A 12,570-nucleotide genomic window follows, 5' to 3' on the forward strand; every position below is an offset into this window, starting at 1 on the left:
AGCATCGTGTGGAATGACACAAGGTGTTTAGCTGTGATGGGTTCTCCTTGTAACAATCTAGAACACTAGAAGCCACTGATATCATCTCCGACAGAGACTTGTCCTCTACTTTTCGCTGAATGTCTCAGTTTAAGAGACAAAGAAAGAGGACGACCAGAGTGATCAAACGGCTTGTGACTGAATAGAAGAGTTGTTTATGTTGTTAGTTATGTTGTGTCAGCCTATTCAAATTCTAAAAAAAGTAGTTATCTATGATTTTCTTGTTGACTGTGTTCGGATGCGTGGAACGATTATTTGGCTTCATTGTTAACGACAGTTGAAATGCTAGTTCACCTGAGAAGAAACGTGGATTTCTTCCATCTTGTAGATGTGCTTGTGTCTACCAGTGGCGGAGGAAGATGCTCGGATTTGGGGGATGGGGAAAGACAAACTCCATGCTGACAGTGACCGACATTCACATTCTTGTCTCCTCATTATCTTTTTTTGAGGGAACAGCTGGTCCTCCCCTTCCCTTACCTCCGTGGTTCCTACGCCACTGTCTGTAGTTCCAGACCCGCCTCACCTGATCCCACCTGGTTTCGAGTGTTCTCTCCCACCTACTTTGCATGTTTTCCCTGCGATTCCGTCAGATTGTCCTTTTTCAGGGATTTTGGTGACTAAGAACGGAGAACATTTTGATACAAATTTGTCATTATTATTATTATTATTATTATTATTATTATTATTATTATTATTATTATTATTATTATTATTATTAATCTCTGATCACGTTAAGGATTCAAGTTCCCTTCGTTTGCATCGACTCTAGAACTGAAGAGTTCTGGGACAAAGAGAATAAACGTTTTTAGTAACGGGATGCCCAAGATGGAATGGTTCCTACAGAAACAGGCTTCGCAGTAGATGTCACGCAAGTTTAATTTTGAGGTTATCGACGATGATTTGTTGACGAGCACTGTCACTTCACCTCAACAGCCTGAGGCTACTTTTTGTAACTGTGCGCAAGTCTGTGAGAAGCCACTTGTGGTCGCTCGACATGACAAGCAAATAAAGCGAGCATTGTTTCTAGCTACACCTGGGATAACTCGTGATGTGACTGTTGGTGAGCGTGGCCGCATTGTCTGCCTTGGCTGTCGTCTCTTGTCATGTCTGTCGTCTGTTATTGTCGCTTGATTTGGTGTCTGTTTTCTCTGAATCCTTCTTTTCTTCTACTGATATATTTCTGTTCTATGCGACACATTATTTGTTCATGGTTTGTTCCCTTTTTCTGAAAGTGTTACTTCTAGAATGATTAGAGACATTCCTGTCTGTCTTCTCTGTGTGTGCGTGCGTGTATGCGTACGTTTTCATCGTAGTTACCTACCCCATGTGCATTTCACATTCATAAATATTTCTTTTGTCCAATCAGCTGGTTAATGGAACTTCTGCACCTTCGCAAGCGCGCGGTCATACCAACAAATACACACACATAACAAAACAAACAAAATCCATTACCAAAAAAAAAAAAATCAGTCAACTAACAAAAATATGCACACGACACAAACATATAAAAGAAATGGAAATCAAACCAGACAACTAAACAAAATAAAATAAAACGAAACAAAAAGCAAAAACAAGAAATAAATGAGCAAAAAGTAAAAAAAAAGAGGGTGAAACTCCCACACATCAGATGCTTTTATCAAGAAATTTAAACCGGTAATGTGACAGATGAAGACGACAAAAACAGTATTTTGCACTGAGTGCCGTGGCTGCCGGTGATTAATATTTAAAGATCATCCTGAACAGTTTGCGTTTTTTTCGCGTATAATGGCTATAGAGGTATAAACATAACCCGCATATTTCCGCCTCCAAAACCCATTCGTTAATTAATTATCCGCTACGATTCGCACCTGCGGTCAACCAGCGCTGATGACACTGTACTACGTCACGTTGGTACACCATTCACACGGTCGCCTGCAGTCAACATCAGTCAGAGAGAGAATGAGTGACAGTTCGGATTATTCGGACGCTAACGGTCTGCATTTCTCGTACTGGTTCTGAAAAACTCCTATTTTAGTACGAGAAATGCATACTTTCACCCTCCGAATAACCCGAACTCTCTCTCTGACTGGTGTTGACTGGTGGCAATATTGTGAATGGTGTACCAACGTGACGTAATATAGTGTTATCAGCGCTGGTTGGTCGCATACCTTCAGTCTTCATCCTTACCAACATCATGAACGCACGCACTTAACCTTTGACCAACGTCTTTTAATTTTCGTACCACTGACACCATGATTAATTATTCGGTATTCCAGGAAAATGTCATTATTCGATTCTTAATTCTTGTGAGTGCAAATCATGGCACAGAATCACAGGTTACCGAGGCTGTGACCCATAGAATGACAATATTCTGTAGAATTGTAATTGAAAACTGAGAGACAAGACCTACAACAGCTCTTGTGTCGTAATTTACTGGTGGTGGTCTTTTCTTTTGCTTCTTCGCTAAGCAGAGTTTCTGAGTCGGTTCCAGAACCGACCTAGGTCTTGTCCAGAGCTGCGTCGCTTTCGTCTCCCACCTGGAGAATAATAAGATAATGAGAGTAATAAAAGAGTAACAAACACATGGAAACACACACGCGCGCGCACACACACACGCGCGCGCACACACACACACACATAAAAGTAAGTACGTAAAAGTCGAGTACTCACGATAGGGAGGAAAGCAGCAGGCATGCGATGGAAGTCGACACAAGCCTGTACGGACCACGCCCATGCACGTGTGACCTACAGCTTTACAGATTCCCTTGGCATGGTAACATTTGTCACAAGATACTGGGGAATGAACAAAAAACACACACACTGCTACTAGTAGAAATGACCTTCTTTGAGGAGAACATTTGCAGGAGAACGAACAGGAACCTAACTCTTAGCTGATTAACCATTTATAATGTTTTGGTATAAACTTTCTTTCATTTAGAAAATAACACTTTCTTATATTGTTTTATTTTCTATATGGTATATTATCAATAATAACACAGAACAGTTTCGTTTAGTATTTTAGTATTTGTTTTGTTGCTTATACGGTAGCTACTACTGTCTGATATGCTTTAACCACGTCTAGGTTTTTATTATTTTTTGTGTAGATTGATAGTCGAGGAAGACTTAAAAATATATCAGCTGCTGGCAGCGAGGCTGGCAATCAGTGTTGCGTGTCACCTGTTTCCATGCAGACGAACGTGATCAACACCAAGACCGTGACACAGGCCGCCACACCCATCACGTGTGGTACAGGACACCCTGCCCTCTGTCTACTGGCCACAACAGTCGATTTAGCTTTCCAACTTTCAAGCACACTAAGAAAATAGAAAATATTTCTGTCATAAAGGAGATCACTCCCTACCTATTCCCCACACTAACGGAAAACACATGAGCAGAGTGAGGTCAGGTGAACGCGAAGTCACGCGCCATCGTCAACGCTGAACACGGGACAAGGTATGAGAAAGAGAAGGTTACGAAAAAATGTAAGTTTGGTACCTGTATAATGTTGAGGGGTCCTTCAGATGTGCCTTTGTTCTTTAGTTAGACACCAGAAGTCACAGGCACTAGAGGTGTCTTCGCTCCTTCCGCTGCAGGTGTAAACCTCTTCTCTGAAACCAGACGGAAACACGGCGAGGAATAGCACACCTGAAGCAGATGGTCACGTTCACCACCCCATCGCTCACAAAAGTTGTTCCTTTTCCTGTAGATTAATAATAATATAAAGAAACCCAAACGAGTGTGCCTCAAGGCTCGCTGTGGAGGCTGTCTCAAGGGGAGGATCATTTATCTTGTCTCACGAGCACCAGCCGAGCTTCCGCTCTGTATTTATGTTTTCCGTCAGCTTCTATGGTTCATTGTTTGATGTGGCTCTCTCAGAACAACAGCGGCTGTGTATAATGTGAGAGAAAAAAACTTACAAAGTACTTCATATAAGCCAGAAAATATTTAACCCATTTAACTGCAGGCGTATATTGCTTAAAGGGATTGTAAAGGCAAAATAAAACTGCATAGAATGGCTTAAAGAGTAGGATAAATGTAAATCTCGTCTATTTATATGTGTGTTCAGGTGGAAAACGTTGAAGGTTTTTAGTAGAATGTTGTGTTTAATAAGAGAAATTACACGGCACTCTTTTTTTGCTTCCACGAAGTCTCGTTCTCCGTCACGTGACCCTATGACGTGTGATTTCCATAGTGACAACCATGCCTCGAGAACGTGCTGCACCCGATTGCCACGAAAAGATGAAAAAGATTCAAAATTGTCTTTTCATCAGTTTCCGACAGACAGAGCCTTACAAGCCTGACACACAGAGTGTGTCATACGATAAAATGACGTCAAATCTTCGCAATGACCTCAGACACTTCCTGGGCGTGTGACGTCACAAGGAGACTGATGTCACAAGGAGACTCGTCTGCTCGAGCATCTCGGGAAGATATCGTGGTTACTCGGCGGAAGGACACAAGGGTGAAACGAAGTGGCTTGTGTATGAGATTTGTAGGGAATGAGTGATTGTGCAGTGTTGTGAGTGTGGTAGTGAAGAATAGATTGACTCGCTAGATATCTGGATTAGGGTTAAGGAGTATAGTTAGTGTTAACAGGACGACCTAGATAACTAGCCAAGATAGGGAACTGGATCATTTGCAAACCTGCCTGTTCTTTGTATTTCCTTTGTCATTTAGTAATTTGTAAAATCCTCTCGATTATTAATGACTTTCTTTAATAAACTAAATTGCTTTGAGTTGTTTATTGGGGTGATGCATGCTGGGGGCTCAACGAGTTAATTAAAAGTGTTAATAAGCAATTTAGTATGGCTGCATGCGGTAAATGTCGACGTGATTTGGTGGAGGTATCGAGAGTGTGATAGGCCGGAGCGACGGAAATCATAACCTCTACCATCTCCACGTGCTCCTACCCCAGAGGTTCACTACAAGGGTGAAACTCCTACACATCGGATGCTTTTATCAATCTGCAAAACAAAAAAACAAAACAAAACAAAAAACAAAAAAAAAAAAACAAAAAACAAAAAACCCCCAACAACAACAAACAAACAAAAACCGCAATTCATTCAGATTGGTCTTGAAGCAAATGAACAGATAATGCTAGATTCTGAAAGCTGATTCGCGCGCCTTGCAGCGACACACAGAGAATTCAGTTTGCTTCAAGTCGTGCGACAAGGTCATAGGTTACATTGGCAGCCAAGCTTAGGATGGGTGACGATACTGTTCGAGACGAGACATACATTACATAGCAAACCAGCACAAAACTGTGGCCCCCACAGGCGAATTCCTCGCTCCCACCCACTGACACGCATCCGAACACACCTTCAGTCTGCATGCTTACCAACATCATGAATGCACCCACTTAACCTTTGACCAACATCTTTTAATTTTCGTAGCACAAACACCTAAATTAATTATTCAGTATTCCAGGAAAGGGTCATTACTCAATTCTTAATTCTTGTGAGTGTAAATCACAGGTTACCGAGGCTGTGACCCATAGAATGATAATATTCTGTAGAACTGTAATTGAAAACTGAGAGGCAAGACCTACAACAGCTCTTGTCGTTATTTATTGGTGTTGGTCTTTTCTTTTGCTTCTTCGATAAGCAGAGCTTCTGACTCGGGTCCAGAATTAACCTAGTTCTTGTCCAGAGCTGCGTCGCTTTTTTCCACCATCTGGCGAATAATGAGATAATAAGAGTAAAACGAGTAACAAAAACATGAACACACACACACACACACACACACACAAACGTTAGTACGTAAAAGTCGAGTACTGACCATCGTGATTAAAGCAGCAGACATGCGAGTGATGTCGACAATAGTCTGCATTGTACACGCCCGTGCACGTGGGACCTGGAGGTTAACAGTTTCCCTTCACTCGATAACATTTGTCACAAGATACTGGGGAATAAACACACACACACACACACGTACGTATGTGAAAGTCGAGTACTCACGCCTGGGAGGAAAGCAGCAGACATGCGATGGATGATGACACAAGCCTGTACGGACCACGCCCATGCACGAGTGACCTGGAGGTTTACAGATTCCCCTCCCTCTCTGACATTGGTTACAAGAAACTGGGGAATGAACAAAAAACATACACACCACTACTAGTAGAAATGACCTTCTTTGAGGAGAACATTTGCAGAAGAACTAACAGGAACCTAACTCTTAGCTGATTAACCGTTTTTACTGTCTTGGTTCAAACTTTCTCCCGCTAAGAAAATAAGTTTCTTATATTGTTTTATTTTCTATATGGTATATTATCAATATTGACACAAAACAGTTTCGTTTAGTATTTTAGTATTTGTTTCTCTGCATTACACTCTAAAATTTAAAATAACTTTAAGTCGTTTATTATTGTACTTTGATTTTATATTCACTGTACCATATGCTAGCGTGGATATTTCCCCAATGTGATTTATGTAACCTTTCTCTGAACTCCAGATATTATCAACAAGCAGCTTTTTCGGTATTTTGCTATTGTGTTCTCTATCATATATTGCATGTATCAACATTAAGAAGTTTTGTTGCTATAGCTTCTACGGTAGCTACTACTGTCTGATATGTTTTAACCATGTTTAGGTTTTTATTATTTTTTGTGTAGATTGATAGTCGAGGAAGACTTAAAAAAATACATATATCAGCTGCTGGCAGCGAGGCTGGCAATCAGTGTTGCGTGTCACCTGTTTCCATGCAGACGAACGTGATCAACACCAAGACCGTGACACAGGCCGCCACACCCATCACTTGTGGTACAGGACACCCTGCCCTCTGTCAACTGGCCACAACAGTCGATTGAGCTTTCCAAGTTTCAAGCACACTAAGAGAATAGAAAACATTTCTGTCATAAAGGCAGTCACCTGCCCACACCAAGGGAAAACACATGAGCAGAGCGAGGTCAGGTGAACGCGAATTCACGCGCCATCGTCAACGCTGAACACGGGACAAGGTATGAGAAAGAGAAGATCAAGAAAAGGTAAAACTAATTTAACCGTATCACAAAGTCAGATGTCAAATGTGTACAGTCTAAACTCTAACATACACAAACTAAACCAAATAACAGGAGATTGCATCAACTCACTAGCGACAGACCACACTATAGTCCACCTAGTTTCTGGAAGTCTATCTGCACTAAGCCAGGTGAGTCTGCTTTTCAAGTGCCATGTCCTAGACACGGATAATCAATCACGTTCTGTCCTTACTGCCACTCTATGAATACACACTGAATAAATAAATAAACGAAAGGACTTCTATTCTTGGGTTGACACGCTAGAGACCTCTTGAAAAACCGGTACACAAATTAAATAAGACTTTGGAAAGGGAAACGAAACAAAAAATTGCGTATATTAATCTTCTTCAAAAGGTTGAAAGTCACTAGTAATACTTTATAGATGGCAACTTGTCGTGCGCTGCCACCCTTAGCATGCATACCTTAATTGACTTCACCCTCGCACGCACGCGCGGAGCTCTTCAGTCACGACAACGAGCGATGGGGCCAGCAGCACGGGGTACGTACGTGACTGTCACGTGAAGGCGAGGCGATGGACCGTCGTGCTGTGGGCTGCAAATTAAATCGAATACATGGCTGCCTTCCCTCAGCACCTAATCATGTCGGCCTCACATTAGTCCTGAAACACGACTGCATCCTGGCTCAGCAAACTTAATTACAATCCAGATAGGTCTGCCACTAAGGGTTCTTAGTTTCTAGAGAGGATAAAGGATTTGAGAGCTCATCCATTATTATTATAGACCTCTGAAACAAATGAAAGGAAGACACGTGAACTACAAACATGATCAGCTGATTAGTTATGAAATCTTACTTTTCAACATCATACAAACTCAACTGGTCGAAGAGAAAGAATTAGGAGCGCCTGTCGACAGAACAACCTCTCGAGAACGTGGCGGTTTATTTGGGAACCCTTCAATATTGTTTTTGGTTCAGTTGTAGATAAATTATTATTTTGTAGCACACAGTTTACGCAATAGTGATTTAAAACATCATCTTTCAACCGATTAGACAACAAGAGAACGTGATTGCCATGGTAACTAATTCCCGACGCTGATTGTTGACAAGATACAATGACGTAAACATGACGTGGAGCTGTTGAGGCGGTACGGGAAGGGAAGAAAACTAATGGCGTTAAATTGAATGAGACATTATCTAACCAATGCATTGGCATCATATTTAGAGGATAATAATTTGCATGCGTACATAATTATAACTGCTGCAGGCCAGCGCTTCAGTTCCCGAGGAAACACGAGACACTACGTGTAGGGGAGTGGAGGCTGCGTCTGCCTATATAGAAAGGTGCGGTGTTTGTATTTTTGTACATTTCGAGGTTTTTGTATGTTGAATTTTTTATGTACAATTTCCAAAAGATATGAATGATCGAGTGATTTTGTTCTCGTTCGTAACTGTCAATAGGCGCAGTCTGCGGGCTGGGAGATGGGCCATGAAGTGAAAGGACGTCAGTGTTTGAGTCTGGCTAATGCCACGGACTAATCGGCCTGGCAGATGCCATGAAGAGTTTTATGTGTTTTGTTTTGTAAATTTTTTTAGTTTGTACTGGTATCCTGGAGTATATGGCCCAGGAAGACAACGTCTGACCCCAAGAAGCAGTGTTTGATATGTCAGGAGGTGAGGTCGCTCGATCGTCTCCAGAGACGTGTCATTCAGTGCATATAACGTCTGTCCCCTAGTAGAGACGTCAGCTGTGTTTCGTGTGTGTAATAATTGTTTTTATGATTTAAGATAAGTTGTGAGTGTCGTATATATATAGATGGATGGAGCATTAGTCACCAGAGACAGCTGATACAGTGAAAGCAGTGTTGTGCCGAACTTTACACTTTATTATTCTTAATTTGATCATCAAGAAAAGGTATTTTCTATTAGGACTGATTTTAGAATTAGATAGTAATAAAGTGAATTTTATAGCAAGAGAGAGAAAATAATAAGAAATTTCCCTATAAGCAGCATAAAGTCGGCACCGCCTGTAACCTGTTCGCATACTTTTCGGGACAAATAAAAGACGACCGCCTGTGTATGATCGACATCCTATGCCCGGGTCGAAGTCAACCGTTCCTGTGTGAATTTTGTAATGATTATTTCAGTTCCTTTGGCCACCATCATGTTTCACAGTATATATATTAACCAAGGATTTTGCTAAGGTGAAAGCCATTAAAAAGTTGGGGTTTTGTTTAACACGCCAGTCTGTCACTAAAGTGAGTAAATTATTTTGTGGTCATTTCACTTATCACAAGACTGTCTTCATCTATAAGGCAGTTTCAGTTCAACCTTGGAGCCCTCCATCCAGCGAGAAACCATTGTACGACATCGCAAGTGACAGTTGTGTGTGTCCAGCAGAGGCTACACATCACACGTGAAGGCTTGTGTGAAGTGAAGTGGCATGTGTATGAGATTTGTAGGGAATGAGTGATTGTGCAGTGTTGTGAGTGTGGTAGTGAAGAATAGATTGACTCACTAGATATCTGGATTAGGGTTAAGGAGTATAGTAGTGTTAACGGGACAACCTAGATAACTAGCCAAGATAGAGAACTGGATCACTTGCACACCTGCCTGTTCTTTGTATTTCCTTTATCATTTAGTAATTTGTATAATTCTCTCGATGATTAATCACTTTCTTTAATAAACTAAATTGTTTTGAGTTGTTTATTGGGGTGATGCATGCTGGGGGCTCAACGAGTTAAATAAAAGTGTGAATAAGCAATTTAGTATGGCTGCATGCGGTAAATGTCGACGGGATTTGGTGGAGGTATCGAGAGTGTGATAGGCCGGAGGGACGGAAATCATAACCTCTACCATCTCCACGTGCTCCTACCCCAGAGTTTCATAACAAGTGTGAAACTCCTACACATCGGATGCTTTTATCAATCTGTAAAACGAACAAACAACAACAACAACAACAACAACAACAAAACAAAAACAAACAAACAAAAACCGCAAGCCATTCAGGTTGGTCTTGAAGCAAAGGAACAGATGATGCTACATGTATATTGTGAAAGCTGATTCGACACAGAGAGAATTCAGTTTGCTTCATATCGCTCGACAAGGTCATAGGTTACATTGGCAGCCAAGCTTAGGATGGGTGACGATACTGTTCGAGACGAGACATACATTACATAGCAAACCAGCGGCTAAAAACCTCCCCCACAGGCGAGCTCCTCCCTCCCACCCACAGACACGCATCCGAACACACCTTCAGTCTGCATGCTTACCAACATCATGAATGCACCCACTTAACCTTTGACCAACATCTTTTAATTTTCGTAGCACTGACACCTAAATTATATAATTATTCAGTACTCCAGGAAAGGGTCATTATTCGATTCTTAATTCTTGTGAGTGTAAATCACGGCTTACCGAGGCTGTGATCCATAGAAGGACAATATTCTGTAGAACTGTAATTAAAAACTGAGAGACAAGACCTACAACAGCTCTTGTGTCGTAATTTATTGATGGTGGTCTTTTCTTTTGCTTCTTCGCTAAGCAGAGCTTCTGACTCGGGTCCAGAACTGACCTAGGTCTTGTCCAGAGCTGCGTCGCTTTCTTGCCTCATCTGGAGAATAATAAGAGTAATAAACGAGTAGCAAGCACATGAACACACATACACTCACACACACTCACACTCACACACACTCACACTCACTCACACACAAACGTTAGTACGTAAAAGTCGAGTACTCACGATCGGAATTAAAGCAGCAGACATGCGAGTGATGTCGACAATACTCTGCATTGTACACGACCGTGCACGTGGGACCTAGAGGTTAACAGTTTCCCTTCACTCGATAACATTTGTCACAAGATACTGGGGAATTAACAACACACGCACACGCACGCGCACACACACGCACGCACACACACACACACGCACGCGCACACACACACACACACACACACACACACACACACACACACACACACACACACACACACACACACACACACTCACATACGTACGTAAAAGTCGAGTACTCACGCCTGAGAGGCAAGCAGCAGACATGCGATGAATCTTGACACAAGCCTGTACGGACCATGCCCATGCACGAGTGACCTGGAGGTCTACAGATTCCCTTCCCTCTCTGACATTGGTTACAAGAAACTGAGGAATAAACAAAAAACATACACACCACTACTTGTAGAAATAACCTTCTTTGAGGAGAACATTTGCAGGAGAACTAACAGGAACCTAACTCTTAGCTGATTAACCTTTTATGATGTTTTGGTTTACACTTTCTTCCGTTAAGAAAATAACAGTTTCTTATATTGTTTTCTATATGGTACATTATCAATATTAACACAGAATAGTTTCGTTTAGTATTTTAGTATTTGTTTCTCTGCATTACACTCTAAAACTTAAAATAACTTTAAGTCGTTTATTATAGTACTTTGATTTTATATTTACTGTACCATATGCTAGCGTGGATATTTGCTCCAATGTGATTTATGTAACCTTTCTCTGAACTCCAGATATTATTAGTATTATCAACAAGCAGCTTTTTTCGGTATTTTGCTATTGTGTTCTCTATCATATATTACATATACTGTATCAACATTAAGAAGTTTTGTTGCTATAGCTTCTACGGTAGCTACTACTGTCTGATATGTTTTAACCACGTTCAGGTTTTTATTATTTTTTGTGTAGATTGACAGTCGAGGAAGACTTAAATATATATATATCAGCTGCTGGCAGCGAGGCTGGCAATCAGTGTTGCGTGTCACCTGTTTCCATGCAGACGAGCGTGATCAACACCAAGACCGTGACACAGGCCGCCACACCCATCACTTGTGGTACAGGACACCCTGCCCTCTGTCAACTGGCCACAACAGTCGATTGAGCTTTCCAACTTTCAAGACAACAAAGAGAAAAGAAAACATTTCTGTCATAAAGAGATCATACCCTACCTATACGCAGTCACCTGTCCACACCAACGGAAACACATGAGCAGAGCGAGGTTAGGTGAACGCGAATTCACGCGCCATCGTCAACGCTGAACACGGGACAAGGTATGAGAAAGAGAAGATCAAGAAAAGGTAAAACTAATTTAACCGTATCACAAAGTCAGATGTCAGATGTGTACAGTCTAAACTCTAACATACACAAACTAAACTAAAATAACAGGAGATTGCATCAACTCACTAGCGACAGACCACACTAGCTTCACTTCCCGAGGAGACACAGCGATCGAGTGCCGAGACACTATATATATATACACACGTGTGGGGGAGTGGAGGCTGCGCCTGCCTGTATAGAAAGTACAGTCAAATCTCCCTACTATGCCACCCCGCTACTATGCCACTCTCGGTATTATGCCACTTTTGCTCGGTCCCGACTATAAATTCAATGTAAAAAAAAATTTACTATGCCACCCCAGACTCTCGCTACTATGCCACTTTTTTGTGACTATTAAAAGACACAAGTTGTGAAATTCCACGCAGTGCTCGATTACTATACTGTATGGTAGTGTGGGACATTGCAGTTAGGTGGATGGAACCTAGCACGCACACAGGGAGGGTGGAGGCTG

The 12,570-nt window shown here is 41.6% G+C and overlaps 3 long non-coding RNA genes across 4 annotated transcripts; all 3 read right to left on the minus strand.

The window, feature by feature from the left end:
* Positions 1-2,229: 2,229 nt before the first annotated feature.
* LOC112564280 lies at positions 2,230-3,731 on the minus strand. The gene is made up of 4 exons (XR_003099194.1): positions 3,514-3,731; positions 3,196-3,332; positions 2,689-2,811; positions 2,230-2,555 (listed from the first exon to the last, which is right to left on the minus strand). It is a non-coding gene; the product is annotated as an uncharacterized LOC112564280 (long non-coding RNA).
* Positions 3,732-5,383: 1,652 nt separating this feature from the next.
* On the minus strand, positions 5,384-7,985 carry LOC112564277. 2 transcript variants are annotated; one of them, XR_003099192.1, is made up of 5 exons: positions 7,845-7,985; positions 7,456-7,585; positions 6,708-6,844; positions 5,976-6,050; positions 5,384-5,691 (listed from the first exon to the last, which is right to left on the minus strand). It is a non-coding gene; the product is annotated as an uncharacterized LOC112564277 (long non-coding RNA). The 2 variants fall into 2 exon arrangements; XR_003099191.1 differs by having other exon boundaries at positions 5,976-6,098.
* A 2,308-nt stretch (positions 7,986-10,293) lies between these two features.
* LOC112564279 lies at positions 10,294-12,335 on the minus strand. The gene is made up of 5 exons (XR_003099193.1): positions 12,186-12,335; positions 11,768-11,892; positions 11,025-11,147; positions 10,731-10,805; positions 10,294-10,601 (listed from the first exon to the last, which is right to left on the minus strand). It is a non-coding gene; the product is annotated as an uncharacterized LOC112564279 (long non-coding RNA).
* Positions 12,336-12,570: the final 235 nt, after the last annotated feature.

Source organism: Pomacea canaliculata, linkage group LG5 (assembly GCF_003073045.1).
Source record: "Pomacea canaliculata isolate SZHN2017 linkage group LG5, ASM307304v1, whole genome shotgun sequence".
Classification (NCBI taxonomy): Eukaryota; Metazoa; Mollusca; class Gastropoda; order Architaenioglossa; family Ampullariidae; genus Pomacea; species Pomacea canaliculata.